We start from the raw sequence: 20,070 nt of genomic DNA, 5'->3' as shown, positions 1-20,070 counted from the left end.
ATAGGGTTTCTGAGGAGCAGTTGGTGAGCTTGAACCACCGACCTTGCAGTTCAAACGGCCTTGCAGTCTGGTGCATTAACCCACAGCGCCACAACCAGGATTCCTTACCGATAATTCCTGATTCATAGCAACCCCACATAGAGATTTCAGGGCTATAAATCCTTATTTGTTGGTTCTTTACTTGTTTATTCTAAGAATTGAAGTAGACAAGCAACAAAAAACATATGTTGGAATCATAACCTCATCACCTTTGACTGTAACACAATTTGGAAATAAGAATTTCATTATTATGTTAATTAAGCAAAGACTGAGTAGGATAGGCTCTTAATAAAAAACAAATCTGTAATATAAAAAAAGTAGATAAGACACAGCATTACACAGATACAAGAGGAAGACAGCCGCAGTCTCAGGACAGAGGCTGATAAATCTATAAACCAAGGAACTCGGAGGACTTCAGGCTACTAGAAGGGAAAATAGGCAAATTTGTTTCCAAGAGTGCCACACCCTAAATTTGACCTTTTATCCTCCTGATCTCCCAAAGCACACATTTCTGTTTGTTAAAACCCTTCACGTGTGGTATTTCCATTACAGCATCACAGAAAACACAGGAGGGCTTGAAAGGATATCACAGATCAGGCAGTTCCAGTCTGTTGTATATGGGGTCTCTCTGAGTTGGAACTGACTAAACAGATAAAAACAACAACAAAATATGTTGAAATCTTATCTCCTTAAAACTAAGGAAGCAATAATATTTGGAAATAGGATTTTCTTAGTTATGTTAGTAAGCACACCTGAATAGGGTAGGTTCTAAATCTATTTCTGAGTTAGAAAGAATAATGAGATGGGAGTGGGGGAGAGGGAGAAACTGAGGACAGAGGAGACCTGGTGATGCAGTGCATTAGCACTTGGGCTGCTGACGGAAAGGTTGTTGTTAAGTGCCGTCGAGTTGGTAGACTCACAGCGAACTTATATAGGGTTGCCAAGGAGCGCCTGGTGAGTTTGAACTGCCAACCTTGTGGTTCAAACCGACCTTGTGGTCCACTGCATTATCCTACAGCACCACACCAGGTTGTTGTTAAGTGCTGTCGAGTTAGTTCCGACCCATAGTGACCCTGTATCTAGTTTCCAAGGAGCAGCTGGTGAGCTTGAATCGCAGACCTTATGGTTCAAACTAACTTTGCAGTCCAGTGCATTAGCCCACAGTGCCACACCAGGATTCCACAAACACACCACGTCAGTGGTTCAAAATTGCACCAACCTCTCAAAGAAAGAAGCTGCCTGCTCTCCTAAAGATTTACAGCATTGGAAGTGGTCTTTATGAGTCAGAATTGACTTGATGGCTAATGGTTTTGGTAAAAATTTGGGGGAAAAAAAACCTCTAAATTTAGACTTCTAGCCTCCTGGATTATGAGAAAACAATTAATGTTTTTAAAGGTATCATGCATTTAATTGTGTTCCCAAAAATTATGTGTCAATTTGGTTGCTCCAAGATTCTCTGTGATATATAATGACGTAACCATCCCCTATGATGGATCTGTCGTTTTTTAGTTGTTAAGTGCTCTAAAATTGGTTTCTACTAATTGTGACCCTGGATAGGGTTTCCAAAGAGTGGCTGGTGTGTTTGAACCACCAACCTTGAGTTTCAATCTGACCTTGCCATCCAGTGCCTATCCTACAGCACCACATTTCTTGTTGCTGTTAAGTGTTGTCGAGTCAGTTCCAGATATTGAAGAAAGATCTCATGTTTGGTAAAATGGAGGGTCAGAGGAAGACCCCCAAGGAGATGGATTGGTACAGCAGCATCAGCAATGGGCTGAAATGTAGCAATGATTGTGAGGTTCCTACAGAATCGGGCAGTGTTTTGTTCTGTTGGGCATAGGGTCGCTATGAGTCAGTACTGACTCGATGACACCTAACAACAACATTGCAGTGGAGTCCTGGTATGGCACTGGATGATAAGCACTGGACTGCTAAATGCAAGGTCGGTGGTTCAAATCCACTAGTCACTGTCAGAAACCCTAAAAAGGTCAGGATGAGTTTGAACCTCTCCAAGGCACTGAACAACAACATGGACAATGTTTCACAGTTGTTAAATGCAGTAAAATTGGTACTGACTCATAGAGGCCCTGTATATATTTCTGAGCTTTAAAAATGCTAATCTCAAGGTCAGCAGTTCGAAACTACCAGCTGTTCTGCAGGAGAAAGATGAGGCTTTCTGCTCCTGTAAAGATTTACAGCCTCGGAAACCCTGTACAGGGTCGCTATGAGTTGGAACTGACTCCACGGTACATAACAACAACAACCTTTGTGTGAGAAGAGGGCCTAACTTTTCCCACCACTGACCTTGTGGTTCAGAGTCCAATGTTTATCCCACAGAGCCACCAAGGTTATGAAGGGTGCCGATTTAGAGAGTGGGGTGGCTATGTAGAATAAGCACTGGGTTGCTAACCACAAGGTTGGCAGTTCAACGATCCCACCTGCCTCTGACTGAGTCAGCAGCATTTAACAGCAGTCATGTTGAAAGGGTTCCCCCCATTACCTTTTCTGTCGTGATCTAGTTCATTGGCATCGTTGTTGAATGAAAACCCTAACCACCACAAAGTCATTCTTACAATGATGATTATATTCATATAAAACATGGAGAAACAGGCTAGAAACAATTTATAAGCAGTGAACAACATAGGGTGGTTAATAAATCCAACAAAAATCCAGGGCTCTGCCCAAACAGTGATATTCTTGAGAATAAATAAGGTAGGAGCCATACATACATGACAGTATTTAAGTATTGTTGTTAAGTGCCGTTGGGTCAATACAGACTCATAGTGACCCAGTGAAGGAGTTCTACAGAGCGGCTGCTGGTTTGAATTGCTGACCTTGCAGTCAGTGTTATACTATTTACTACATTATATAGTATTACTTATAATACATTACTTATACTACAGCACGATTGTTGTTATTGTTAAGTGCTGTTGAGTTAGTTCTGACTCATAGAGACCCTGGAAAGGGTTTCCGAGGAGCAGCTTGTGAGTTTGAACCACTGACCTTGATATTCAAACTGACTTTGCAGTCCTGCACATTAACCCACAGAGTAACACAGGACTCCTCATTTTAAGGTTCTGTAATTTGATACAACATCTCACAGAACTCACAAAATGCAAAGTAAATGACTCACATAGTTGTTAAACTTGTCAAGTTCCATGTCCCTGGGGTTTTCTCCTCACTTAGTTACTGAGGACCCCCACTTGGCAGGTCAGGGACCCCTATTGGCTCTCAAGTGTTGGGAAGGTGGGGAATCAGTCCAGGGATAAGCCTTAATCTGATTCTTCTAAAAGAAGTTATTTTTGAACTCTCTTTTTTTTGGATTAGTATTGTGACTTAAATAAGGGTGTGGCATTCCACCATAATCCCATTAAGAGGAATTTGCTAAAAGAGAGAGAAGTTGTTGTTAAGTGCTGTAGAGTCAGTTCTGATTCATGTGGAACCTATATAGGGTTTTCAAATAGCGGCTGGTGAGCTTGAACCACTGACCTTGTGGTTCAGACCAACCTTCCAGTCTGATGCATTAACCCACAGAGCCACACTAGTGCCAAAGAGTCAATTCTAACTTACAGCAACCCTGTATATGGTTTCTGCGGAAGTACTGGCAGGTTTAAATGACTGACTTTATTGTCCCCAGTCCAGTGAGGAACCTAGAGGACCACATCTTAGACATAGCCAAATACCTTTAGGTAACGAGTTACTTAGACTGGAGGCTCAGGGACATTTTCTCAGGGGACACCGTGGTCAACTGGCACAAAATAGTTCACAAAGACTGTTTGTTGTCCTACTTTGGTGAGTAGCCACTGGAGTCTTGGAAGCTCATGAGCATCCATCTAAGGTACCATGATAGTTCTCTCCCTGTCTGAAGGAAAGAAGAGTATGAACATAGAAGATGCATAGAAAGGAGACCTGGTGGCTTAGTGAAGTATGCACTGGACTGCTAACCACAAGATAAGAAGTTCTAATCCATCAGCTGCTTCTCTAGAGAAAGAAAAGGCTTTCTACTCCTTTAATATTTGCAGCCTTTGAAACTCTACACAGGATCGATATGAGTCACAGCGTCATATTGCAACTGAACAGAACGCAACAGCAGCACAGAAGCAATTAGTCCAGTGGACTAACGTAATGGATCAGGGGAACATCAGTGTCTATGACCCTGAGACCAGAACTAGGTGGTGACAGGCTACTATGAAAGGAATCACATTAGAAGGTCCTGAACAAAGTGGGAGAAAGTGTAGAGGAAAACTCAAAATCATAAAAAAGACCAAATTTATTGTGTAGACAGAGGCTGGTGAAACACTGAGACTATGGTGGTTGGTTAGCTTTCAAGTCTGGTACAGAATGTAATCTCCACAGTTCAATTTCAGTCAAGTAATAGTTCAATATGGGAAACAATAACACTAGTGAGATACACATATTGCATGAGGGTCAGTCAAAAAGTATCCCCACTCTGGCTATAGAATTTCTTTTAATCAACTTTTAGAAAAGACAAGTACATCATTTTTTTTTTTTTTTACATAATCTCCTTGCTTTTCAATACATTTTGTCCATCTGCCAACAAACTTTCATATTCCCTTATTTAAAATGTTTTAGGCTGAGCTGTCAGCCAAGATTGTACCGCTGTCTTCTCTTCTTCATCAGAGGTGAATCTTCGTCCTCAAAGAGCTGCTTTCAGGGGGGCAAACACGTGAGAGTGTGATGGAGCAAGATCAGAACTATAGGGAAGATGCTCTAACACCTCAAAAAGAAGTTTTTTCAGAGTGTCAACAGTGGGGACAGAGGTGTGTGGATGTGCATTGTTATGCAAGATCACAATGCCCTTGGATAGCAGTCCTCTGTGTTTAATCTGAAATTTAGGTTTCAACTCTTCAGTGTAATGAGCAGTGTTGGTTGTTGAACCTTATTCCTGATAGTGTCCCAGTACTGGACCTTGAGAATCTCAGAAAATTGTAAGTGTCAATTTTCCAGCTGATGGTTGATTTTTGGACTTTTTTAGTTTGCAATTGAGGATGTCTCCATTCCATACTCTGCTGTTTACTCTCAGGCTCATAGTAATGAATCCATGACTCATCACCAGTAACGATTTTTTTTAAAAGAAACTTTTATCTTTCTTCAAGTATCAGTCCAAATTTTGTTGGCAGATGCCAAAATGCATCTGTTTATGCATTTCCATGAGTTGTCTTGGTGCCCATCTTGCATAAACTTTTTGAAACACAAGTCTGTAATGGATTGTTTCATAGGCAGAGCCGTGGCTGATTTGCAAATGATTTACCACATAATCTGCTGTCACTCATTTATTCAAAAGAATCATTTCGTATGCACTCTCAATGTTGTCATCAGCTTTCAGGGGAGCAAACAGGTCAAAGTTCTATGGAGCAACATCAGGACTATAGGGAGGATGTTTTAATGTCTCAAAACGAAGTTTTTGCAGAGTGTCAACAGTGTGGGCAGAGGTGTGTGGACGTGCATTGTCATGTGAGAACACCAGACCTTGGATCTTAGTCATGTGCTTCATCTGAAGTCTAGGCTTCACTCTTCTGTGAGCATCTCATTGTAATGAGCACTATCGATTGTTGAATGATTTTCCTGATAGTGTTCCCATGCTGGTCCTTCAGAATACCAGAAAGCTGTAAGCATCAATTTTTCAGTCAATGATTGACTTTTGAACATCTTCTTGGTTGGCGATTAAGGATGTTTCCATTTCATACTCTGCTGTTTGCTCTCAGGCTTGTGATGAATTCATGTCTCATCATCAGTAATGATTTTTTTTTTTTTTTAAGAAACTTTTTGTCTTTTTTCTTAAGGTTTTTATTGTGGATTGAGTGAAAGTTTACAGGGCAGATCCTCAGTTTTACATTCAACAAACCATACACCTTGTTTCATTACAATGATTATAATTCCCTCCATGTACCATCAGTTAACAGTATTTCTCTGTATCCACTTTAGCTTTTTAAACAAAAAGCTATCACTCAGGCATATGTAATAATTTACATCTCCAAAGGGTACATTCTGCAAGTCTGCCTCCTGGCCACCAGCTCTTAGTCCCTCTCTTTCCATGAATCTAGAGTCCTCAGCTGCTCCCCATCTCCATTCCCTCTTCTCTGCCTCCATCTCTGGTGTCGCTGCTTCTCTGGATAAGGTCTTGCATTCTGCTTGTACGCTTCTCCCTTGATGGTCCTAGAGTCCTCTCTTTCTGGACTGTAAGATTAACCACTCCCCTGTTTTTTTCACAAAACTTCTACCTTTATAATTGTGACAGTCACAGTTAGTCATGATAACAATTATTCACTACTGAATCATGCAAATCTTATTCCCATCTCTTTTCACCAGACCAAGCTAGTCAAGATGAAATCTATTCAGCGAGGACTCTTTCTTTCCCCTCAAACTTTTAAACTAAACTCCCTCTTAAAACCTTGTAAGCCAGTCACTGTGTGCCTTTATTGCCCCCTTATTTAAGGTTTGTTGTTGTTGTAGTCAGGTGCCATCGAGTCGGAACCGACTCATAGTGACCCCATGAACAGCAGAACGAAACAATGTCCAATCCTGGGCCAACCTCACTACCGCTGCCACACTTGAGTCCATCAATGATGCCACCTGGCCAATCCATCTCATTAGGGGTCTTCCTCTTTTTCTCTGACCCTCCATCTTACCCAGCATGACATCCTTCTCCAGTGACTGTTCCCTCCTGACAATATGTCCAAAGTATGAGAGATGAAGCTTAGCCAACCTGGCCTCCAAGGAGCACTCTGGCTGCACTTCTTCCAAAACAGATCTATGTTCTTTTGGCAGTCCATGGCACTTTCAGTATTCTCCAACACCACAATTTAAAGGCATCAATTCTTCTATGGTCTTCCTTATTCACTGTCCAGTTTTTGCATCCATATGAGGTTATTGAAAATACCATGGCTTGGGTCAGGCGCACCTTAGTCCTCAAGCTGACATCTCTGCTCTTCAATACTTTTAAAAGTTCCTGTGCAGCAGATTTGCCCAGTGCAATACATCATCTGATCTCTTGACTGCTGCTTCATTTAAGGTAGCCAATGTCTAAGTTTCCCGTCCCTATCTACCCTGTGTACAGAGGGGATAGCATTGATACTTGATGTGAAGATTCCTTCCCTCTCTGTTAGTATTTAGAGTAACTACCTCTCTGAGTATAGGTCAGGTTCATCAAATTGTAGCAATTTACCCTTGTTTCCTTTATCAAAAAAAAAGATATTTTTTTTGGTAATCTTCCTCTAGTCAAGTTCTGATTATCAAGCCGTCAAGCCTAGGTCAAAAGCGTACTGTATGCAAGTTTGGGTGTCCTTGTGCATCTCCCCTTACTTTGTATAAACTGTATGCTTCACTTTCAGCTCTAGCCCTCTGTGGCTATGTCTTTGTCCATGGGTGTCCCTAGGTCTCACCACACTTTGAACCAACCAGCTCTTCCTCTTATCTCTCTCATCTCCAGGTCAATGGGAATCAATGGACTGTGGTTGAACTCAGCCCATTTCTTCATTACTACCTTTCCCACTCTTCCACTCACCAGTAGACCAATGTGGTTGCCAGCAAGCTTACATGCCTATTTGTATGTTTCCTTTGAGTTTCAGTCTTAGAGGGGAGTTTGTCTTGAAGGCATTTGATTGTCAGCCTTGATGTGTTCCTGGTGAGAAACTTGCTTATTCTTGTAGCCAGTCATACTGACATTTTTGTTTTGGGTTTTTCCTGATGATCTTTCTTTGAAGATGTATCTTCTGTCACTGTAGCTGTTCCAGGCTGGTCTGCTTGTCCTTTCTAGTGGGAATGTCCCACCTCATAAAGTTCTGGATGGGACTCAGGATTCCACCTAAGGTCCTATACTCTGTAGGCTTCACACGAGGCCTATTTCACTGGGCAAGTTCTAGAACCCCTTTTAGGTATTCCAATCAGTTATAGGCTGAAGACGGGCTTACAAGTTTTCGCTAATCATGTTTCTCAACATTCCTTTCTATCCCACTCAAGTGTCTATTTTACAATAGTAGGCAAGGGACACTAGTATTCATAAGACGGTCAAGCATTTTAGTATTATTTCCGCTCTTCAAGCTATACCTAGATCCCTGTATCCCAGAGCCCTGTTGTTCCAAGATTGATCATGCATCACTATTTACCAATGTCTTACTAAACCTGTCTCAGTGTTCCCCTATCTATCTTGTTCTTCTGCCTCCTCCCCCTTCTTGTATTGCCCTCCCCAACACCCAAATTACCCCCCCCCCATTCCAATCTCATTATTGTGGTTACCTTATATTCCATTAATTCTTCCCTCCATTTAAGATTGTCTATTTTATCCTGTAATCTACCCGACCTTCTCACGAACTGGATCTCTGTTCCTCTGTGTTTACCTTCTTGTACTTTGTAATTGTTTTGATCATAGACTTACTTCCCAGATCCTCTGTTCTTATAATTTTATTCTGTTCTTGACTCTTCCATTTGTCGATTGAGTTCAGGGTGATGCTGCTACGTACATTATTCTCTAGTTGTTGTCTGTTCTTGTTGGTTCTCAGTCCACAGAACTTCCTTTAGGATGTTTTTCATAGTAGGGTTGCTTTGGCAAAATCCCTTAGCTTCTGTTTATCCTGGAATGTTTCGATTACACCATCATATTTGATTGACAGCTTTGCTGGGTAGAGGATTCTTGGGTGGCAGTTTTTTTTCTTTCAGGGTTTTATATATGTCTCCCCATTGCCTTCTTGCCTGCATGGTTAAGCTCAGAGAGATGGCGGCTCCGGGAGCAGCTGAGCATCTTGAATTAGAAAGCAATGGATTTCTTGCTTCTGCTACAAATTCCCCTAGCTATAAGCCTTCCAACCTTCTAAATATTCCTTTATATGTGGTTTAGAGTTCTGGCACCGTCCCCTGAGCCTGCTTGGTCCGGTATTCTGTATTGTTGCTGATGGAGCTCTTCATTGCACTTTCACCCTCTCTGCCATCTTGTTTGTTCTCTTAAAGAAACTTTTACCTTCTTTTGAGTATTGGTCTAAATTTTGTTTGCAGATGTCCAAATGCTTCTGTTTATGTACTTCCATGAGTTTGTTTCGGTACCTATCTCACACAAAGTGTTTGAAACCAAGTCTGTCATTATTTCATAAGCAAAGCCATGGCTGATTTGCCACATAATCCACTGTCATGCATCCAGTCAACAGAATCATGTCACATGCATGCTCAGTGTTGCCATCAGCCATGAACATGGACAGGCATTTTAATATAATCAGAGTGTGGATAATTTTTGAATCACCTGGGTATCAATTCTGTTTTTTTCTTCTAATTCATTAATTTCTATTGAAACTATTTTTTTTTTGTTGTTTCCCTTGTCTTTTCTAGTTTCTTGAATTGAATGCTTTATTTAAAATTTTGTTTCTTTTAGAATAAAATAATTCTAGCACTATGAACATTCTTCTGAGTTTTCTCTGCATTTTATCTAATTTACTTATTTTATAAATAATGTTTATTTTTAAAAGCAATTAACAATGGCTCTCAACTTTGAGTGATGGTACTTTGCTTCATAGAGATTTTGGAAAATGATTTAAATCTGTCACAATGACCTAGATAACTGTCATAGACTGAATTTTGTACTCCCAATGTGTCAGGTTGGCTTGACCATGGTTTTCAGTGGCTTGGCACTTATGTGATAAACCAACAAGACGATTAAGTGTGAAGTATACCAATCTTTATTCCACCACTACCTTGATCTTGTATTTAATTCTCAAGGACCTGGCATGAAACACCTTTTATCTTACAAGAAAGAGATAAAAGAATTGAGACATGAGTAGAGAAGGAGGGGCCCACTACCACTAAGAAAGAAGAGCCAGGAGTGGAAAGTATCTTTTGGACCTGGGTCTCTGCACTGCAAACTCCTAGACTCAGAAAATAATTGATGTGAAAACACTTAGATCTCTCCAAGGAAAACTTGGCTTGCAAATGCTGAAAGATACAAGGACTTTTCTCCAGAGCCTGTGCTCTGAATTTTGACTACTAGCTTACTAAACTATGATAGAATGACTTTCTTTTTGTTAAATCCATCCACTTGCTGTATTTCTGTGATAGTTGTTGTTGTGAAGTGCTGTTGAGTCAGTTCAGACTCATGTTGTTGTTAGGTGACATCAAGTTGGTACCAACTCATAGCAACCCTATAGACAACAGAACTAAACACTGCCTGATCCTGGGCCAACCTCACAATTGTTGCCACGCTTGAGCCTATTAATGCTGCCATTTTCCCAATCAATCTCGCTGGGGGTCTTCCTCTTTTTCTCGGACCCTCCACCTTACCAAACATGATATCCTTTTCCAGCAACTGGTCCCTCCTGACAATATGTCCAAAGTATGAGAGACGAAGTTTGGCCATCCTGGCCTCCAAGAAATATTCTGGCTGTACTTCTTCCAACACAGATTTGTTTGTTCTTTTGGCAGCCCATGGCACTTTCAATGTTCTCCTCCAACACCATAACTCAAAAGCATCAATTCTTCTATGGTCTTCCTTATTCACTGTCCAACTTTGCATGCATATGAGATTATTGAAAATGTCACGGTTTGGGTCCTTAAGCTGACATCTTTGCTCTTCAAGACTTTAAAAAGGTCTTCTGCAGCAGATTTGCCTAATGCAATAAATTGTTTGATTTCTTGCCTGCTGCTTCCATGAGTGTTGATGGTTGATACAAGAAAAATGAAGTCCTTGATAACTTAAATCATAGCAGCTCTATATTGGGTTTCCAAGCAGCTCTTTATTGATTTTGATTCAGCAGCCTTTTGGTTCAAACCGACCTTATGGTTGAGCGCTTATTCTACAATGCTATACCAGGACAATATTCAAAGGTTGTTGTTATTGTTGTTCAACTCAGTTGTGACTCATAGCAACACTATATAGCATTTCAAGAAGCCGCTGGTGGGTTTGAACTGCCAACTTTTCAGTTAGCAGTCCAGTACTTACCCTCCAGTGCTGCACCAGTATGTGAATGGTGAGGTGTGTCAAAAAGTCCTGGAATGCATAAGCATGTCCTATCAAAAGAATCATTGCTACCCCAAATGCCAATAAGGTCACTTTGGTAAACATTACAATGCATGCAGAACATAATATACCCAGCAAATATTTCCCTGTCCCCCCAAAAGCAATTACTTTCTATTCCTTTTTTTACTTATTTGGGATTTATTGTACACATCTAAATATCTAATATATATTGTAAACAAAGGTAGATTTTTCCATTAATTATTTTATCAGCTAAAAACATCTTAGGTTTCTACTTCCCTTCTTGATCTTTGCCCAACATTGCTATATTAAAAGTTTAGAAATATATATACTAAATGGTTTTTATGATAAGATAGCTGCATAATTTTTAAAGAAGATCTGGTAGCGTAGTGGTTATGAATTGGGCTGCTAACCTCAAGGTTGGCAGTTTGAAACTACCAACAGTTCTACAGGAGAAAGATGAGGCTTTCTGTTCCTGTAAAGATTTACAGCCTCGGAAACCCTGTACAGGGTCGCTGTGAGTCAGAACCCACTCCACTTACTTAACAAGAACAACAATAACAACATAATTTATTTTTACACTGTCACTGCCTCTTAAATAAGGGGTGAATCAGAAGGCTTTTGCTGCAAAAAATTATAGAAACATTCATTAAACAAAAATGTAAAATGTGAAGCAATTGTTTGTCAACTAAACATTCATTTGCTCTATACATTTCTGACTACCACCCGTCTTTCAGTTTGTCATACTGTGGTGGCTTGTGAGTTGCTGTGATTCTGAAAGCTATGCCACCAGAATTTTAAATACCAGCAGGGTCACCCATGATGGACAGGTTTCAGATGAGCTTCCAGACGAAGACTACTAGGACAAAGGAGTGACAAACCACTTCTGTAGATTTAGTCACTAAAAATGTTATGAATAGCAGAGAAACACTGTCAGATATAGTGCTGGAAAATGAGCCCCTCAGGTTAGAAGGCACTCAAAATGTGACTGGGGAAGAGCCACCTTCTCAAAGTAGAGTTGACAGTGATGAGATCATCTGAAGAACAGATTTGATACATTAAACACCGAAGACCAGAAAAGTTGTAGGATGACATCAAGAACATCATACAGGAAGAAAGCAAAAAGTCATTAAGAAGACAACAAAGAAGGAAAAAGATCAACATGGATGTCAGAAGAGACACTGAAACTTGCTTTCCAGTGTAGAGATGTTAAAGCAAATGGAAGAAATGAGGAGGTAAAAGAGCTGAACAGATAATTTCAAAGATCAGCTAAAGAAGATTAAACCAAATATTACAATAAAATGTGCAAAGATCTGGAGCCAGAAATCTAAAAAGAAGAACATGGTCAGCATTTGTCAAGCTGGGGAAACTGACTTTGGTTATTGAAAGATTCTCTGGGCAAATTATTGAATGAGACAAAAAGCATAAAAAGAAGATGGAAAGAATGCACAGAGTTACTGTACCAAAAGGAAATGGTTAATGTTCAACTGTTTCAAGAGGTAGCAAATGATCAATAGCCAATGATACTGAAGGAGGAAGTCCAAGATGCATTGAACGAGGCACCAGGAATTGATGGAATAAAAATTGAAATCTTTCAAGAAAGTGAGACGGGACAGGAGGCACATCTATGCCAAGAAACTTGGAAGATGACTATCTGGCTGACTGATTGGAAGAGATCCTTATGTGTGCCCATTCCAAAGAGAGTTGACCCAATGGAATGTGGAAATCTTAGACAATATCTTTGATATTCTATGTGAGTAAAGTTTTACTAAAGGTAATATAGAAACGACTGAAAGCATACATTGACAGAGAATTCCAGAGGTTCAAGCCAGATTCAGAAGAGGCCATGGAATGAGGGATATCATTGCTGATATCAGACGGATCTTGGCTGAAATCAGAGAATATCAGAAAGATGTGATTTACCTGTGCTTTATTGACCATGAAAAGGGTTTTGATTGTGTGGATCATGACAATCTATGGACAACATTGTGAAGTATGAATATTCAGGAACACTTAACTGTGCTCATGAGGAATCTGTACCTGGACCAAGAGGCAGTTGTTTGAACAGAACATGGGAACACTGAATGGTTTAAAATTTAGACAGGTATGCGACAGGGTTGTATTCTTTCACCATACTTATTCAACCTGCATGCTGAACAAATAATCCAAGAAGCTGGGTTATATGAAGATAAATGTGGCATCAGGATTGGAGGAAGACACATTAACAACCTGTGATATGCAGATGATACAACCTTGCTTGCTGAAAGTGAAGAGGACTTAAAACATTTACTGATGAAGATCAAAGAGCACAGCCTTCAGTATGTAAAGAAAACAAAAATCCTCACCACTGGATCAATAAACAACATTCTTACCAACAGAGAAAAGATTGAAGTTGTCAAAAGACTTCATTCTTCTTGTATCAACTATTAACACTCATGGAAGCAGCAGTCAAGAAATCAAACGATGTATTGCATTAGGCAAATGTGTTACACAAGACCTTTTTAAAGTGTTGAAGAGCAAAGATGTCAGCTTGAGGACTAAGGTGTGCCTGACCCAAGCCATGGTATTTTCAATAACCTCATATGCATGTGAAAGTTGGACAGTGGATAAGGAAGACTATAGAAGAATTGATGTCTTTGAGTTATGGTGTTGGAGGAGAATATTTAAAGTGCCATGGGCTGCCAAAAGAACCAACAGATTTGTCTTGGAAAAAGTACAGCTAGAGTGCTCCTTGGAGGCCAGGATGGCCAAACTTCATCTCTCATACTTCAGACATATTGTCAGGAAGGAGCAGTCACTGAAGAAAGATGTCATGTTTGGTAAGGTGGAGGGTCAGAGAAAAAGAGGAAGATCCCAGTGAGATGGATTTCATAGTGGCAGCATCAACAGGCTTAAGCATGGCAACGATAGTGAAGTCGGCCCAGGATTGGGCAGTGTTTCGTTTTGTTGTGCATAGGGTCACTATGCATCGGTACTGACTTGATGGCACATAACAACAACAACTGTGGTAGCTAGGTGTTACTTGAAACTATGACTGTTTTTTTAAATACCAGCTGGGTCATCCGTGATGAACAGGTTTCAATGGAGCTTCTCAACTAAGAACAAAGTTGTTGTTGTTTTACATGCCGTGGAGTTGGTTCCGACCCATAGCAACCCTGAACAGAGTTTCCGAGGCTGTAAATCTTTATGGGAGCAAAAAGCCTCATTTTTCTCCCGCAGAGCAGCTGGTAGTTTTGAACTGCTGATGTTGCAGTTTGCAGCCCGATTCGTAACCACTAAGTTACCAGAGCTCCTTAGAAAGAAAAAATAGGTGATCCACTTGTGAGAGGCAAGACAGTGTCTGGAGATGAGCCCCTCAGGTTGGAAGGTACTCAATATGACTGAGGAAGAACTATCTTCTCAAAGTTCAGTTGACCATCATCCTTAATGATGATGGTGGAGTAAAGCTTTCACCCAGAACCATCATTTGCTGGTTGAGCATAGCTCAAAATGAGAAGAAACACTGCAAACCTGGAATGTACAAAGTATAAATCTGTGAAAATTGGAAGTAGTAAAAAATGAAATGGAACACTTATTGATATCCTAGGCATTAGTGAGCTGAAATGTACAGGCATTATCTATTGAGAATCAGAAAATCATATTCCAATATTCTATGCTGAGAATGAAAAATTAAAATAAAGTGGTGTCTTATTCATCCTCAAAAAGCTCATTTCAAGATTTTTCCTGAAATATATACTGTCTGTTATAGGTTGTACCTACACAAAAGACCAGTAAATACAACTATCATTCAAATTTACTCAATAGCCACCAAAGCCAGTGATGAAGAAATGGAGGAATTCTATCAACTTCTTAAGTCTGCAATTGATCAAGTATGCAATCAAGATGCACAGGTAATTACTGGTGATCGGAATGTGAGAATCAGAAATAAAGAAAAGTGAGTGGTATTTGGAAAATATGACATTGCAGATAGAAATGACACTGGAGATCACATGATAGAATTTTGCAAGACCAACAACTTATTCATTGAAAATACTTATTTTCACTCCTAGAAGTTCATAGTACTTTTAATATTCTTCACTAACACCATAATTAAAAGATACCAATTCTCCTTCAGTCTTCCTAATTCAATGCACAGTTTTTGAATGTATATGAAAATACCACCATGTGGATTGGAGGCACTTTACTCTTTAAATGCCATCTTTGCTTTCTAATACTTTAAAGAGGTCTTTTGTAGTAGATTTTCTAAATGGATGCATTTTTTGATTTCTTGACTTCTGTTTCCATGAGAATTGATTGTGGATCCAAATAAAATGAAATTCTTGACAACTTCCATATTTTCTCCATTTATCATGATGTTATTAATTGGTCCAGTTCTAAGGATTCTGAATTCTTTACATTGAGGTGCAACCCATACCACAGGTTACAATCTTTGAGATATCAAAGTATTCACCACCAAGAATTTTAAGTCCTCTTCTTTTCAGCAAGCAAGTTTATGTTACCTGCATATCACAGATTGTTAATGCGCCTTCCTCCAATACTGATTTTATTCATATTGTCCAGTTCCTCAGATTATTTGCTCAGCCTACAGACTGAATAAGTATAGTGAACAGCCACAATCATGATGCACACCTTTCCTGATTGTAAACCAGGTGGTATTCCCTGAATTTGTACAAATGACTGTCTCTCAGTCTGTGTACAGGTTCCTTATGAGCATAAGTAAATGTTCTGGAATTCCCATTCTTTGCAATGTTATTCATATACACAACTAATCATGGATATATATGTGCTGTTATTGTTTTTGTTTGAGTTTAAAGAAAAAATGGGGCTGAAAGCAGAAGGTGTCCTGAAAGAGGTCTTTCCTGGCTTGCTTTGTGTCGTGCACTGTGGGATCCTAATATGTTTAATAATAAATTGGAAATAAGAAGGAAGCAGCTATGGGAAAATCAGGAGGCCTGAAACAAAAATTCTTCATTTTTTGGAATGCAAATCAGAGAGTACTCAGGCAACTCTTTATCAAGAGCTCTTCATGGTCCCACTCTGTTCAGTCTTAGGCTTCTTAAAGTACCACTCAGAGGATGATGAGTCTTGAACTGCAATCAGACTCCTGGTGCCATGGAGAGGTCTCGATTGCTTGATCATCTCTCTTGTTCAGCTCAGAAAGCTTGTAGCTCACAAGAACACAGGCCATGACCCATACTGAAAAAGGAAACTTCTGTGAGATTTGTTTTGTTTTTAGAATTTCTGCTATTTGTGTTGTGACAAATATTGTGCCAGTCAATTAGTAAGTTATTAACTGGGACAATTAAGTTTTCGGTATGCTGACATTTAAGATGTAATTGTATCAGAGCTAATTTTGCCACTGCAAGCACATACAGTGCTAAATTCACATTTAAATACATTCTTTTGAGGAATTCATGTAATCATATGATACAGGCATTATTCTCATTTCATAGATATGGAATCTGAGCCTTATAAAGGCTCAAATGAAATTGTTGTGGATTGAATTTTGTCCCCCCTAAAGTTATGGAGTCCTGATGTGGCATTGTGGGTTCATGCGCCAGACTGCAAAGCTGTTTTGAACTGCAAGGTCGGTGGTTCAAGCTCACCAGTTGCTCCTCAGAAACTCTATACAGGGTCGCTATGGGTCGGAATTGACTCAATGTCACTTAACAACAACAACAACAACAAAGTTATTGAAGTCCTAGTTTTTATATCTGTAAATATGAGCAGTTAGTAAGTTGGGAGTTTCTCTTGTTAGGTTGATGAGGTCACACCAGATTAGGGTGGGTCCTCAGCCCTTCTGTTTGTTGTTGTTGTTGTCAGGTGCCATTGAGTTGGAACCGACTCATAGCGACCCCATGCACAGCAGAATGAAACAATGTCCGATCCTGGGCCAACCTCACTACCGCTGCCACACTTGATTCCATCATTGATGCCACCTGGCTGATCCATCTCGTTGGGGGTCTTCCTCTTTTTCTCTGACCCTCCATCTTACCCAGCATGACATCCTTCTCCAGCGGCTGTTCCCTCCTGACAATATGTCCAAGTATGAGAGATGAAGCTTAGCCATCCTGGCCTCCAAGGAGCACTCTGGCCGCACTTCTTCCAAAACAGATCTATTGGTTCTTTTGGCAGTCCATGGCACTTTTAGTATTCTCCTCCAACACCACAACTCAAAGGCATCAATTCTTCTACAATCTTCCTTATTCACTGTCCAGCTCTCACATTCTGTTTGGTGTCTTATAAAAAGAGAAGAAGAAACACAGACACAGACAACGGGAGATGTCGTAGGACCACATCAGAGACAGATGAATCTATGAGGGGGCTTCAAAAAGTTGGTGGAAAATGGAATGACTAGATACTGGAATTGCCCAGTAAAATTTTGAGACACTCTTGTATAAACAGCAAAGGAATGTCGAGAATTACCAGCAGAGACCAGAACTAGATGATGCATGGCTCCCACTACCAACTACTCTGAAAGAGATCACATTAGAAGACCCTGGATAGAGCGGGAGAAAATGTGGAAAAAAGCTCAAAATTGTTTTTTAAATAAGAGAATGAGTTTACTGGTGAAAAAGAGACTGGAGGAACCTCAGACTATGGCTCTTGACCACCCTTCAGGTCTGGAAATTAACTCACCCTTTTGCCTCAATTTTCAACCAAGCAGTAGATAGGTATATAGTGGAGACGACAACACTAGGAAGATATGTTCACCGTGAAAGGTCAATCATTCAAAATCAAAAGGGCAACATTTAGCTAAGGCCAAAGTTGAGAAAGGATGAGAAGGAAGGTGGAATGGAAATTGGGAAACACGGAGGAAGCAGGATAAGTGTTGTTGCATGGAGGTGAAGTAAGACGAAATATGATTTGTTGAGTGTAAAACTGATGAGCTTGTCTGTAATCTTCACCCAATTCACAGGAAATAGTTGAAAAAAAAAAAGATTATTGGTGCTACTCCCATAATATACTCATATTAAACAATAAAAGCCATAAAACACACACACACACACACAAGCACAAAAGAATTACTGGCAGTCATCAGAAATTCAGAGAAAGGTCCACAGAAGGAACTGAGAATTGGTACAGCCAAGACCTGGGAGATTAAAAAAAAAAAATCTTTAAAGTCATTCACATTTTTATATTTTGCTATGGTCATGGATTTCAGTGTGCATCCCCTCCACCCCCCACTAAAATATGTGCCAACTTGGTTGGGCCATGATTCTAAGTGGCTAGACAGTAATGTGATGATCCCCATGATGCCATCTGATGGGATGAACCAATAAAAGATTTAAAGGTGGTAAAGTGTAGTGGTTACGAATCAGGCTGTGAACAGCAAGGTCAGCAGTTTGAAACTACCAGTTGTTCCTTGGGAGAAAGATGAGGCTTTCTGCTCCTGTAAAGATTTACAGCCTCGAAAACCCTGTACAGGGTCGCTATGAGTCGGAACCGACTCCACGGAACATAACAACAACATGTTGTTTTAGGTACCAGCCAGTCATAGCGACCCTATGCACAACAGAGCCTGGTCTGTTGCTAAACTTGAGCTGGTGCCACTGTGCAAACCCATCTAGTTGGGTGTATTCCTCTTTTGTACTGACCCTGCACTTTAACAAGCATGATGTCCTTCTCCAGGAACTGGTCCCTTCTGATAATATGTTCAAAGTAGGTGAGACAAAGTCTCATGATCCTGGCTCTTAAGGAATCCTGGTGTGGAGCTATGGGCTAATGCGCTGGACTGCAAGGCCAGTTTCAACTCTAAGGTTGGTGGGTCCAGTTCACCAGCTGCTCCTCTGAAACCCTATACAGGTTAGATATGAGTTGGAACCGACTTGACAGCACTTAATAACTTCTCTCTCTTAGTGAATTCCTTTTCATGGGATTGGATGGAATGCCACATCCATACTTGGGTCACAACCCTGATCCAAAGAAATGGGAATGCAGAAGTAATTACTTTTAGAAGAATCAGATTAAGTCTCGGCCCTGTGCTGATTCCCCACCTTCCCAAGTCTTGTGAGCCAATAGGGAATCCTCTGACCTGTCAATTTAGGGTCTTCAGCTCTTGCAACCACGTAAGTGAGAAGAAACCTCCAGGGACTTGGGAGCTGACTTGATGACACTTAACAACAACAACAACAACAAGGAGCATTCTTGCTGTAGTTTACCCAATATAAATTTGTTGATTCTTCTGGAAATCCATGGTATTTTTAATATTCTTCTCCAATACCATAACTCAAATAAATCAATTCTTGTGTAGTCTTCCTTATTCATTGTACAACTTTCACATGCATATGAGGCTATTAATAATACCATGTCTTGGGTCAGGTGCACCTTAGTTCTGAAACTGATATCCTTGCTCTTGAACACATTAAAGAGGTCTTGCACAGCTGATTTGTCCAATACAATGTGTCACTTGATTTCTTGACTGCTACATCCCTGATTGGTGACCGTGGATCCAAGCCAAATAAAGTCTTGGACAACTTCAATATTTTCTCCATTTATCATGATGTTATTTATTGGTCCAGTTCTGAGGATTTATGTTTTCTTTACATTGAAGTACAACCCAGGGCAAAAACTGTGGTCTTCAATCTTCATCAGCAATATTTTAAGTCCTCTTCAGTTTTAGCAAGCAAGGTTGTATCCTCTGCACATCTCAGTTAACGAGCCTTCCTCCTACCTGATGCCACACTCTTCTTCATGTAATCCAGCTTCTTAAATTAGATACTCAGTTTACAGATTGAATAAGTATAGTGAAAGGATACAATCCTGGTACATACCATTCTTGATTGTAAATGATTCAGTGTCCCCTTGTTCTGTTAGGAAGACAGCTTCTTGTTCTATGTACAGGTTCCTCATGAGCACAATTAAGTATCTCAGAAGATCCATGATCTACAACTGTGTCTATAGTTTGTCATGATCCACATAGTCAAAAACCTTTGCATCATCAGTAAAGCACAGGTAAACATCTTTCTTGTTGTTGTTGTTGTCAGGTGCCATCGAGTCAGAACCGACTCATAGTTACCCCATGCACAGCAGAACGAAACAATGTCCGATCCTGG

Source organism: Chrysochloris asiatica, unplaced genomic scaffold (genome assembly GCF_000296735.1).
Source record: "Chrysochloris asiatica unplaced genomic scaffold, ChrAsi1.0 scaffold00182, whole genome shotgun sequence".
NCBI lineage: Eukaryota > Metazoa > Chordata > Mammalia > Afrosoricida > Chrysochloridae > Chrysochloris > Chrysochloris asiatica.
Note: the sequence above shows the minus strand (reverse complement) of the source record.